General features: G+C 35.8%; 1 protein-coding gene and 1 long non-coding RNA gene across 7 annotated transcripts in view; one reads left to right on the forward strand and one right to left on the reverse strand.

Annotated features, from left to right (window-relative positions):
* Positions 1-13,309, forward strand: part of LOC121040697 (uncharacterized) — a 168,734-nt gene that overhangs the window by 124,886 nt on the left and 30,539 nt on the right. For all 4 annotated transcript variants that reach the window (XR_005795405.1, XR_005795406.1, XR_005795407.1 and 1 more), the window contains exon 2: positions 3,768-3,879. This is a non-coding gene — a long non-coding RNA (uncharacterized LOC121040697). The remainder of the gene's footprint in view (positions 1-3,767; positions 3,880-13,309) is intronic.
* The window catches only part of PTPRQ (protein tyrosine phosphatase receptor type Q), a 227,369-nt gene that overhangs the window by 100,554 nt on the left and 113,506 nt on the right, over positions 1-13,309 (reverse strand). The gene's annotated exons all lie outside the window — the stretch shown is intronic.

Raw genomic sequence — 13,309 nt, forward strand, 5'->3', positions numbered from 1 at the left:
AAAAGTTATTTCTAAGGAAAATATACCTTATAGAGGAATCAGTTTTAGATCTGATTAAAAAATAGAATTTCCAGGGGCACCTGGGTAACTCAGTTGGTTAAGCGTCCAACTTTGGCTCAGGTCATGATCTCATGGTTTTTGGGTTTGAGCCCTCCGTAAGGTTCTGTGCTGACAGCTCAGAGCCTGGAGCCTGCTTCTGATTCTGTGTCTCCCTCTCTCTCTGCCCCTTCCCTGTTTGCTCTCTCTCTCTCCCTCTCTCTCTCAAAAATAAACATTAAAAAAATTTTTAATTGAATTTCTATAAAAGGTAGAACTTCCATAATTTACTTAAATCTCGTAGCCACTAAATTTGAACTCAGACCACCTGAAGAGAAAACAAATTTAGACATATGGGTGATTTGAGGGTTCAGGAAAGTTTTAAGTGAAAAGGTGGCATGTGAGATAGAATTTCACTGATTATAAAGGTAGAGACTTAGAAGAGGGGGTACTGTGATCTAAGTCAAGTTCAACTATAGTTTATAATTCATATTGGCAATTACAAACAGAAAGGCTGTACAATAACTGGGGAACATACTGTGTTAGAAGGACTTACAGTTTGTCAAGCAATGGAAAGCTATCAAGGTGTCAGAGTGAGATGTTCAGAAATACATTTTATCAAGTCTTGTCTGGTAATTACACAACAGGAGAAGGGACAAATTTATAGACCACTGGATGTGTTCAGGACAAATAAGACAGTAGCAATAAGAAATAAATACATTTTTAGATCTATTTTGGTGGTTGAATTCATGGAACAGGCAAATGAATCAAAAGATGACAGGGTTAGAATTTGAAGGAAGTTTAGAGATGATCCTGGTCAATTTGTCTTTTTATGTCTGACCTTTAGGTAGGCAGATGTCCCCCAAGATTCCTGGCCCCTGTATACTCCCCTCCGTGCAGTTTTTCAACCAAGCACTGCTATAGGTGCTGATATGGAAAAGTTTTTTCAGCTGTAATTAAGAAACCAAATCAGTTAAGGAATATACTTGTGATAAGCCCTGGGTGTTGTATGGAAATGTTGAATCATTATAGTGTACACCTGAAGCCAGTATTACACTGTTAACTGAAATTTAAATGAAAACTTTTAAAAAATAAAAAATAAACAAAAGAGGCAGAGATTATCCAGTAGACCTGATTTTATAGCATGAGTCCTTTAAAAGCAGAGAGTTTTCTTTGGCTCATTACAGAGGAAGTAACATATTCTAGACAAGAGATATATTCAATGTACAAAAATTTATCCATTGCTGCTTTTGAAGAAGAGGGCCATATGGTAAAGAATCTAGGACTATCTTTAGAAATTAAGAGCAACCTCTTGGCTATGAGCCAGCCAGGAGATGGGAATCTGAGATCTACAACTGTAAGAAACCAAATTCTGCCACAAACTTGTGAGCTTAGAAGAGGATTGAGCTCCACATGAGAATACAGCTGAATGACACCTTGATTTCAGCTTGTGAATCTCTGGGTAAGGAATCCAGGCATAACATAGCCAAACTTCTGACCAACAGAACTGTGTAATAAGCAATAAGTGTTGTTTTAAACCACTAAATTTGTGGTAACTTGTGACATGACAATAGAAAACTAATATAATTTCCTCCTATAAAATGACCAATTTCTACTTTTCTGGCCTCTGCTTAAATATGTAGAGCAAAAGGAAACTCAAAATCTTGAGGGGCTTCTTTTAAAATTTATTTCCAGATACCTCTATTAGTTTGTCCTTCATTGGGTTTTTAAAATGTTTTTATTTATTTATTTATTTGAGGAGAAGAGGGGGCAGAAAGAGACAGAGAGAGAGAATCCTAGGCAGGCTCTGTGCTGCCAGTGCAGAGCCCAATGTGGGGCTTGATCTCATGAACTATGAGATCATGACCTGAACTGAAATCAAGAGTCAGACGTTTAACCTACTGAGCCACCCAGGTGCCCCTGTACCTCATTGTTTTGAACTGATAGTCACCCTCCTATAAATATTAATTCTACTCTGAAAACCCACCTTCAATAGGCCTAATCCTTTTTTCTTTTTTTAATTTTTTTAAAATTTTATTTTAGAGACAAGGAGAGGAACACACACAGAGAGAGAGAGAGAGAGAGAGAGAGAATGAGAGAGAGAGAGAGAGAGAGAGAGAGAGAGAAAATGAATCTTAAGCAGGCATCACACTCAGTGCATAGCCTGATGTGAGACTGGATCCCACAACTCTGGGATCATGATCTAAGCCAAAATCAAGAACCATATGCTCAACCAACTGAGCCACCCAGGTGCCCTCTAATCCTCTTTTCATTGCCACTTTGTTCCAACATGTACACCAAAGATCTAGAAAGGTTTTGATTCTACATTCATATCAATAAAAAAGATTAATTACTCCAAAACATGTATGCTTATTATTTATTATATACACATACAAATATCAATCTACATACTAGACTGTGTCTCTGAAGGTCTAGAGTAATGCTTGCAACAAAACAGGCATTCAATAAATATTTTTTTTTAATGTATGAGCAAATGAGTAAGAGAGAGTAACAGGAGATTTGATTTAGATAAATGGTCCGGAAAGGCTTTAATTTAATCAGATAACTAAAAGAGAAGATGTAGCTTCCTAGGTGAAAACATCAGGATGTGTTAAGATTCTGAGGGAAAAGAGAGTAGTTTTTAGGAACCCTTAAGAAACATATCTGAGTCCACAAGGACATGGATAAAGGTAGGAAGCTGGAGATAAAAGCCAGAATCAGATAATGTTGAGCCTTGTGAAGTGGATTCAAGATTTTTAGTTTTATCCCTAAGAGCAGTGGGGATACTTGAGAAGTTTAATATTGACTTTTCATCTGCATTAAAACCATAGACTCTCTTCTTTCCTGGGAAACAGGGAGTATTTCCCTCTCTTTTGAGTCCATGATCAACCACCCCTTCCATGTTCAATTTCCCTTACCTAGGGTTTACTAAGCAATTAAAGTGGCAAGAAAAAGGGATGCATTAGTTATCCAATGAACTGGAGAAGGCAAGAGTCTACCCTTTTCCTAATTCAACAAAAGGGATGACTAAATGCCCATGGTTCGATGACCAATTTTCCCCCCTCCAATATTCAGATCTTAGGAATGAAGACTCCAATGGCAAAATATGTTACATAGTAAAAATTTTCAGCAGATTAATTCTGGTTCACAGACCTTGTGTTTTCCAAATAAATAACACAGAGGGGGGAAAAGAGGTCTAAAAGGATAATAATTTAACTTGATAAGGAAAAAAGAAGAATTTTTTGTAACCTGACTAAAGGAAGAGGAACAACAATTGAGTTGCCCTCCATTTGACAGACACAGTGATGGACCTTCCACAGATACACAGTGTCTGGCACATACTGGGCACTCAATAAGTGTTGACTGTATGCATAAATTATGTTTCATTCAAACAGTCCTTTGGTTTTCACGTGGTGCAAAATTTTACGCACATATCCCAAACAAATTTATTTAGAAAGATAAACCAGAAATAAATCTAAGTCGAAGACAAATACATAGTATAACTCATAGACAGTTTTTTTTTTAAAGGCTACCTCAGTGGCACTCATAAATGACCAGCATTTATATGCGGTATCTTCTCTTTTGATGAACTGCGTGTTGAACTAGACTGTTTCAAAGCAACTGCCCTATTGAATTACAGATACAAAAAGGATTACACTCATTTTAGCATGGAGAATCGGATTTCCATTCTTTAAGAATGACTAAAAACCTCAATTTTTTTCTATCCACAGATGGTACTAATTTGAACACATCATTCCATGCTTCCTGGAGTAATCACACAGCTTGCTTAGATTTTCTAAACATGACTGAACTGTGATGAAGCGATCAACATTCACTGGCAAGGTATTCTGTAAATTACATTTTTATTCATAAATTACTCTTATCTGTGAAGTACTTTCATCATCATTGAAATGAAAGCTATAGAACTATATAAGTGACATTTGTTGTAGGTTGAACGCATGTCAGTTGTTACTGACTATTTAGTAGGGTTCCACTTAGAAGATGAAAGTGTGTATAAAGTGTAATTATTCTCTAAACTTCTGAACATCAATTATGAGCAGTTGCCAACCTCCCATGATAAGATTCTTATGGTAGTCTGTATTGACTTCTCACTGACCTGATTAAGTACACTAACATGAAAGACCAAGTTTCCTTAATTCTTTATTTATGACTATATTTTTATCTTCCACTGCAGAGGTACTTTCTTTTAAGCAAAACAGATGCCTGAAAATTTATATTTATAAATTATATTTATAAAATTTTAAAAAGTATGAACACAATGTTTCCTAGGTTATTAAGAATATTTTTGTCTCTACTAATTTTAAATAATCTACAGTCTTTTTAGAAACACAAAGTACTAATATGTGATCCTATACAAATAAAAGTACAGTTTACCAACACTAACACAGTATGAATCAATATAAAAATAGAAATTCCTACAAAGTTCAGTGCAAAAAATATTTCAGCCTACCAGATACAAATTTTGCACTAATTTGAATTTAATCAATAGCAATTACTGAACATTCACACTGAATGGTGTGAGCAAGTTATTAGTCTTAGGGTATAAGTTGTTTTTCATACACATATGAGAAGTAATTTAGCTAACAGAAACCACCACAAATAGGTGATGCCCAAAGGAAAGTTTCAGTGGAAGAATATCTAGTGGCTAATTTGGAGGAACAATTGAGAATCGGTAAATACGTGCTGGAAAAGATGTTTAAACACAATGAGTATGGGAAAGATATAAGTAGCTACAAATTGTCAAAGTCTAGAAAGTATACTAGACTGGAATAAAGAAAGTTTAAGGAAGTAATAAGAAAAAAGAGGGGGCCATAAAGTGTGTTATGTTACTGAAAGGCACTGAAAGTTTGAGAGGTGAGTTTAGGTAACTACTGGAGGCACTAGAGAGCAATCAACAGAATGAATTTGTAAAGTCTAAACTTAAGAAAAGCCTGAGCCTCCCCATAGCTAGTTAATAGGAAAAGTTTAATTTGATAGAAAGTGGTTAGATGTTGTATATATACAGTACAATGCAGATTACAATAATAACAAAGAATAATTAGAAACAGAGCTTTTAAAAAAGGCAAAAGAATATCAGCAGAATGTGATTATTTTTTTGGGCAGAGAAGAGTACAACATAGAATGAACCCAGGAATCGGGTCAACAGATAAAAAGTACACTGTACACTTCCTAGAGGGAGGCTATGATTTGGCCCTGTGTTACAGAAAGTAATACAAAGGAAAAACTCAAGATTGTAAATCCCTGTGATTATAAATAAAGAAAAATTAAATGAATAAGAAAATGCAATAACCTGTCACTGAGATGAGAGATATATTTCTCTCTCAGAAAAAAATCAGATAAACAGGTTACAATGTAATTTAATGAACAATATCCTCAACAACATCCTTACATAGTAAATGCCAAGTATCTTTAACTTGGCTCTTTGTTACAATGTCTCTCAATGTGACTGAGCAGAGTAACTATCAAACATGGTTTTGTACAACTATTTCTTCAGAGGTTCTAATTATTCAGTTCAGGCACTCTTCTCTCTAGCAGTCTGGCTTACTCCAGAAATATATTTTGGAGTAGCTGGGCCAGAATTTATCAAAATAAACATGATTTCAGGTGGTGTTACAAAGCTGGGAATATGGAATGACACACTGTTATTAGTGTGCCAAATTAAATCATCTTAACATATTCCATTCACATGAAAAAGAACTGAAGAAGTATCTGTAAACAGGAAAAAATTTCCTAAAAATGTTTAAAGTGTCTGTCCTACTGCACGTAGAGATAGACAACTGGGGGACCCAAAACTCTATGGACCACAGATATAATAATAATAGTTTTTAAATCAAGTATTACTGAATGCACAGCTTACTTATAAAAATATCTCAGTAAAACTTTTGTTTTGCTTTGTTTTTGGAGAATACTGTAAACAAAATGGGTTATACATGTTCTGCTTGGAGGGAAAATAAGTTGATTTGTTTTATAAAGTCATTAGTTTGACAGCTCTAGATAGCAAGCCATCTCATGAGAATATCCATCAAAAACGACAAATTTGATTTGAAATTATTTATCTGAAGCAGTTCTTAGGGAGTAATTACATAGCAGTTAGTTGTCTATTAAGAACAACTCTATAACACCTGGAGACTAAATTGAATCATTGACACTAATGAAGAAATGAGACATACTGGTTTGGGGGATTTGTTTGAGGGATTCGAGTAAATTACATGTTAGTTTCATATCTTGTTAACATGAATAAATAGAGATATCTTGGGAGGAGAAGATTGGGTTAGTTAGCCTAAGAGGTCAAGAAAGGCCAATTTGGGATAATTATGCATATATAAGCTTGGAAATCATAAGAGTAAATAAACATTTAAAGGGACTATTTGTATATATAGTTTCACAACAGCAGATGATGAACTGAGTCTCTGTAAAGTTAGTAGTAAACGGGCAGTCAAATAGAACTGGAAAAAAATCATAAAAAAAAACTTAGGTAAGCCCATAATATCTGGCATATATTGATATTAAGAAATATTTGTTTAACAGGGGCACCTGTGTGGCTTACTCGGTTGAGCATCTGACTTTAGCTCAGGTCATAATCTCACGGTTCCTGAGTTTGAGCCCCACATAGGGCTTGCAGCTGTTAGTGTGGAGTCAGCTTTAGATCCTCTGTCCCCACCTCTCTCAGCCCCTCCCCTGCTTATGCACTCTCTCTCTCAAAAATAAAGAAAACATTAGAAAGGAAGTATTTGTTTAACAAATAAATGAACAAATGGATGAATGCATGCACAGATTTCAAGAAGAAAGTGTCACCAATTCTGTAACCAGTATTGATTGATGAACAAGTGTCACCAATGCTGATTGCAATGAAATGCTGCTTGAAACAATTCCTGTTTTCTAAAGAGTGTAGTTGGACAGAAAACCTTGATAGATTAATATATACAAAAGGAATCCTGATCTAAAGTTTGGGGAAAGCTCTACAAAAGAGAAAAAAGAATTTGGAGTTTACAGGGATTCCATGTCTCATGGAATCACACACACACTGGGTAAGGGTGGGGGGAGAGAATAAAAGGAGATGGAAAGAGAAACAACCAATAGAGGAGAAAGGATCAAAAGATCGAGTGAGACTGGGGATTCTGTGAAATAAAGTAGCAAATAGAAAAGTCCCTGATTGGGGGTGCCTGGGTGGCGCAGTCGCTTAAGCGTCCGACTTCAGCCAGGTCACGATCTCGCGGTCCGTGAGTTCGAGCCCCGCGTCAGGCTCTGGGCTGATGGCTCGGAGCCTGGAGCCTGTTTCCGATTCTGTGTCTCCCTCTCTCTCTGCCCCTCCCCCGTTCATGCTCTGTCTCTCTCTGTTCCAAAAATAAATAAACGTTGAAAAAAAATTTTTTTAAAAAAAGAAAAGTCCCTGATTGCCAACATATTTGTAAGAACAAAAATATCTACTACTGTTCCTTTTAGAGTCATGTATATTATTGCAATGTAAACCTCTCTTCTATGTGCTTATCACAAAATATTCAGTAAGGCTATTGTAAATACAATGTTCAGTGTGACTAGAATTGTCAAAATCATGCAACAAATAATTTTGCAGAGGCAGTCAAAAATGTATATCAAAATATTTCAGTGCCCAAATATAGTAAGTTTGAGAATCTGTTTTGATGATACAACAGCAGTTTGTATCAGATTAAATCTCCTGCAGATAACAACCATGCACCCTGGATGGAGGAAACAAACAAACAAACAAACAAACAAACAACTTGTGGCTTGAGGTGTCAGAGAATGGAATGTGAGACTGCCAAAGTAGCTGGAAAAGGAGGGAGCCAAAAAGGGGGTAGGCCTAAATTCTGGGTCTAAACTCCTCTGAAATCCTTGGCTACTCGCTTAATCATACATGTATAAGGACAGACTGAGGAACACAGTGGAAAGAAACAGATGGAAAACTGAGTAGAAATTTTAATTGCTTCCCAGTGCAGGGGAGACAGAATTTGGAGTTTCAATATTTTTAAAATTTTTTTTAAGTTTATTTATTTTTGAAGGAGAAAGAGACAGAACATGAGTGGGGGAAGGGCAGAGAAACTGGGAATTGCAGAATCTGAAGTGGGCTCCAGGCTTCAAGCTGGCAGCACAGAGTCTGACACGGGGCTCCAACTCAGGAACTGTGAGATCAGGACCTGAGCTAAAGTCGGACGCTTAACTGACTGAGCCCCCCAGCCACCCTTGGAATTTGGAGTTTCTTAATTTTTTTTTTCAACGTTTATTTTTTTTTATTTTTGGGATAGAGAGAGACAGAGCATGAACGGGGGAGGGTCAGAGAGAGAGGGAGACACAGAATCGGAAACAGGCTCCAGGCTCCGAGCCATCAGCCCAGAGCCTGACGCGGGGCTCGAACTCACGGACCGCGAGATCGTGACCTGGCTGAAGTCGGACGCTCAACCGACTGCGCCATCCAGGCGCCCTGGAATTTGGAGTTTCAATCCCACCAAATTAAGGGCGTGGTAAATAGCACAGGCCTCATATTAAAATCCTAAAAGGATCATATATTTACTTTATTCTCTGTTCCAGGATCAAGGAATTTCCTCTGTAGATAATAGAGAAACCAAAACCACATACTCACAAAATCATCATTCAGTAATTTAGTAGTCTGTTAGAATAAAGACTAACACTCTTAAGAACAAGATAACAAAATCCAGAGTTTATGCAAAACATCACCAGCAAAGTCTAATATAAGTTTAAAAATTACAAGGCAGGCAGGAAAATTACTAGTGACAGGAAAATGTGACTCATAGTCAAGAGAAAAAAGTGTTCAACAGGAAAAAAAATCACAGAATACCTCAAGTGTAGGAATTATCAGAAAATAAATTTAAAACTATGTAAATATTTTATTTTACTTAACAGAAAACATGACCATAATTAGAAACCAAATAGGTAATTTCAGCAGAGAAACAGAGATAATAAAACAGAATTAATCAAAATTCTAGAACTTAAAAATACATCTGAAATGAAACATTCATTGGACTTATAACAGCTTAAAGACAGCAGAATATTGTCAATAAACTTGGTGAAACATCAATAGAACTCAATCTGAAGAACATAGAAAAAAATGAAAAAAATTAATAAAGCCTCAGTCACTTAAAGGATGATGATATCAAGAGGTTATAAATGGAGTCTCAGAATAGGATAGAAGAAGGAAGAAAAATATTTGAAAAAATAATGACCAGAAATTTCTCAAATTTCAGAAAAATATTAATTTATCAATACAAAAAATTAAATGAACCCTTAGCAAAAAACAAATGCAACAAAAAGCACATTAGTCATATCACTGACAAACTGCCTTAAAGAAAAGATAAAGAAAAATGTCTTGAGAAGTGCCAGAAAAAGTAATATGTATCACACACCAGAGCTAAGAATATAAATCGCAGCTGACATCTCATCAGAAACAATAAGTACTAGAAGACAAAGGAATGACATTTTTAAGGTGAAAAATACTGGGGTGTGGAGGGTGGCAGGGAGATGGGGTAACTATCCATCCAGAATTTTATATCCAGAGAAAAAAATCCTTCAAAAGTGGAAGCAAAATAAATCTATTTAAAGTAAATAAAATCTGAGAGAATTTGATGCAAGCATACCTGCACAGAAGAAAGTCTTAAGAAAGTTAAAGGGCAATGACACTAGAAGTATGAACCTGGATGAAATGACACTGAAATAAAGAACACCAGAAACAATAATTATATAGAAAAGATATGTGCTCTTTTCTCAATTCATTTAAATCTCTACTGGCCCTGTAAGAAACATAATACAATAAACTGTGGTTTACAATGTACATATATGTAAATTATTTAAAGTATACAGATATCAAGTGCATGACATGAATAGCACAAAATATGGCAAAATGCATGGAATTGTATTTTTGCAACTTAATATTGTTTTAATGCTTATTATTTTTGAGAGAGAGAGACAGAAAGCAAGCAGGGGAGTGTCAGAGAGAGAGGGAGACAGAGACAGAGAGAATTGGAAGCAGGCTCTAGGCTCTGAGCTGTCAGCACAGAGCCAGACGCGGGGCTCGAACTCACAGACTGAGAGATCATGATCTGGGCTGAAGCTGGCTGCTTAACCAACTGAGCCACCCAGGTGCCCTGCAACTTCACATTTTTATGTGAAGTTGTACAATATTAAGTAGCTATGACAAACTAAATAATCATATTGTAATCTCCTTGAGCAACCACTAAAAATAAGTATAGCTAAAAATCCAACAGATTAATTAAAGTAGAAAACTAAAACTATTCAATTAACTCAAAGGAAGGCAAGAAAGAGAGAAGAGAGGAACTAAAAAAGAGATAAGACAAGTAGAAAACAAATAGCAAATAGTAGAACTAAATTCAATGAAATTAATAATGACTTTAAGTGCAGATTAGGGGCGTCTTCATGGCTCAGTAGATTGATTATCAGACTCTTGATTTGGGCTCACGTCATGATCCCAGGGCCTGGAATCGAGCCTTGTGTCAGGCTCCATGCTGAACAGGGCGCCTGCTTAAGATTCTCTCTTACTCTCCCTCTGCCCTCTCCCTAGCTCATGCTCTCTCTCTCTCTAAAAATTAAGCCACGAGATCATGACCTGACCTGGTTGGATGCCTAACCGACAGGTGCTCCCAAACAAAAGAACTTTTAGGACAAGAAGTATTCCCAAAGATAAAAGAGACAGTTGATAATGATTAAGGGTCAGTTAGGAAGTTATAGCAATCATAAATATGTATTTGTTAAGGAAAAAAAACAAACTTTGAAGTACATGAATCAAATATTGACAGAACCGGAAGAAGAAACAGACAAATATACAATCATTGTGGGATATGTTAACATTCCCTTCTCAATAATTGATAGAATAATTAAACTGAAAAGTTGTAAGGATCTAGATTTGCAAAACATTAATGTCAAACACATTCAACTAATACATAGAACATTATAGCCAATAACTGAAGAATATACACTATTTTCAAGTGTGCATGGAAGAATATTCAACAAGTTAAATCATATGCTGAGCCACAGAAAATTTCTCAGCCAGCTTTTAAAAATTAAATTAAAAAGACTGTTAACACCAAATTCTGGTGATACTGAGAAATAATTATAACTCTCCTATACTGCTGTTGGGGTGTATTTAAAATAGTACAACCATTTTAGAAAACTGTCAGTTACTTACACACAAACACATATCTAGACTATGACCCAGGAATTCCACAAAAAAAGATTTAAAAAATATATGTATGGCAATTTTATTCAAAATACTTAGTTTAGAAGAAGCTACATGTTCACACACACACACACACACACACACACACACACAAATAATGCAATATTCATAAGATGTGAAATTACCCCACAGTAAAAAAGAACAATTACTGAAATTTTCACAATTATGTTGAAAGAAACACACCAGACATTAAAAAGTACATACAGCCAAGAACAACTTAAACTAACTTCTGCTGATTGAAATCATGACAGTGGTTGCTTTGGAGAGTGGGTATCCAAGGGAATTTTCTGTGGGAGATGGAAATGTTCTATATGTTGTTGAGTGGTGTTACATAAGAGTATGCATTCGTAAAAACTCATTGAATTGTACACTTAGGTTCTGTACATTTCATTGCATATAAAATAATTTTCCATAAGTAAAAAACATTTAAAAAACACAAAAACATGAAAAGAAAAAAGCTTTCCCATAAAAATGCAGCAACAATATTCAAAATAAGTTATATATTTATATAGAAATTTTCTTTTTTTTTTAACGTTTTTTTTTTATTTTATTTTTATTTTTTTATTTTTGGGACAGAGAGAGACAGAGCATGAGCGGGGGAGGGGCAGAGAGAGAGAGGGAGACACAGAATTGGAAACAGGCTCCAGGCTCTGAGCCATCAGCCCAGAGCCCGACGCGGGGCTCGAACTCCCGGACCGCGAGATCGTGACCTGGCTGAAGTCGGACGCCCAACCGACTGCGCCACCCAGGCGCCCCTAGAAATTTTAAATGCTAGGCAAATACTTCCTAACTAATGTTTTACAAATCTAGGTGTTAGTAGAAATGATGAGTTTTATTGTATTTTTGATATATCCATTCTAGAAAAGAAGCCTTACAGATTAGGCTAAGCATGTCAACAACTGTTTTCAACTATCTTTTGGCAATTGGTTAATCTTCATGCAAAGTTCCTAATATACTTCTGAGAATAGCATTCTACCCAGCTTTCACAGAGCATATCTTAAACAGTTAACCATTCTCTGTAAAAACATCCTAAATACAAAGTTAGTTTTAAATCTTAAGTCTAAACTTTAAAAATGTTAGACTTCCATATAACAAATATTAATGTAGTTGTATTTTAAAAATTACAAACAAGATCTTGGCTTTTAAAAAATCCTATCTAAAGTAGGCTAATTTAGGGGCACCTGAATGGCTCAGTCAGTTAAGCATCTGACTTCAGCTCAGGTCATGATCTCACAGCTTGTGGGTTTGAGCCCCACATCAGACTCTGTGCTGATTGCTCAGAGCTTGGAGCCTGCTTTAGATTCTGTGTCTCCTCTCTGCTCCTCCCCTGCTCACGCTCTGTGTGTATGTCTCTCTCTCAAAAATAAATAAACATGAAAAAGAATTTTAAGTAGGGTAATTAATTAGTAACAAACCAGAAAATTAGGCTACTGATTTTTAATGTATCTTTTATTTGTATAGATTTCATTATTGTGATTCTTATGGAATACTACTTATTATCTTTCTAACATTGCAAATTGTTTCCAAAGTAATAATTTTTCATAAGGTATCCAGACACAGAACTGAATGGGTGATTTATTTGAGGTTGCAGTGAATACTAGGTGGTAAAAAATTCAAATTACAATGATAACATTAATACACTAAAAAGCATTATTTCTTTTCTTGAATTTTGAAAGTGTTCAATCATCTAGTGGTTTCTATTTATGTGTGCCTTCTATTTATAAAATAGCTTCCTGACCAAAAGTTATTTTTTCATATGCCATGAAACTTGTAATTGAAATTCACTAAATTGTGGTTAACAATAATTTGCACAACCTTCTCTTTGCTCAAATAATTTTCTTTGTATTCATATTGCATTATTTTAAAGTTGAGTTGTTACTAATGAAAATTTGCTGTCATTAAAAGTCCTATATTTTAGGGGCGCCTGGGTGGCGCAGTCGGTTGAGCGTCCGACTTTAGCCAGGTCACGATCTCGCGGTCCGTGAGTTCGAGCCCCGCATCGGGCTCTGAGCCATCAGCCCAGAGCCC

The sequence above is a fragment of the Herpailurus yagouaroundi genome, unplaced genomic scaffold (assembly GCF_014898765.1).
Source record: "Herpailurus yagouaroundi ecotype Mexico unplaced genomic scaffold, PumYag 182, whole genome shotgun sequence".
NCBI lineage: Eukaryota > Metazoa > Chordata > Mammalia > Carnivora > Felidae > Herpailurus > Herpailurus yagouaroundi.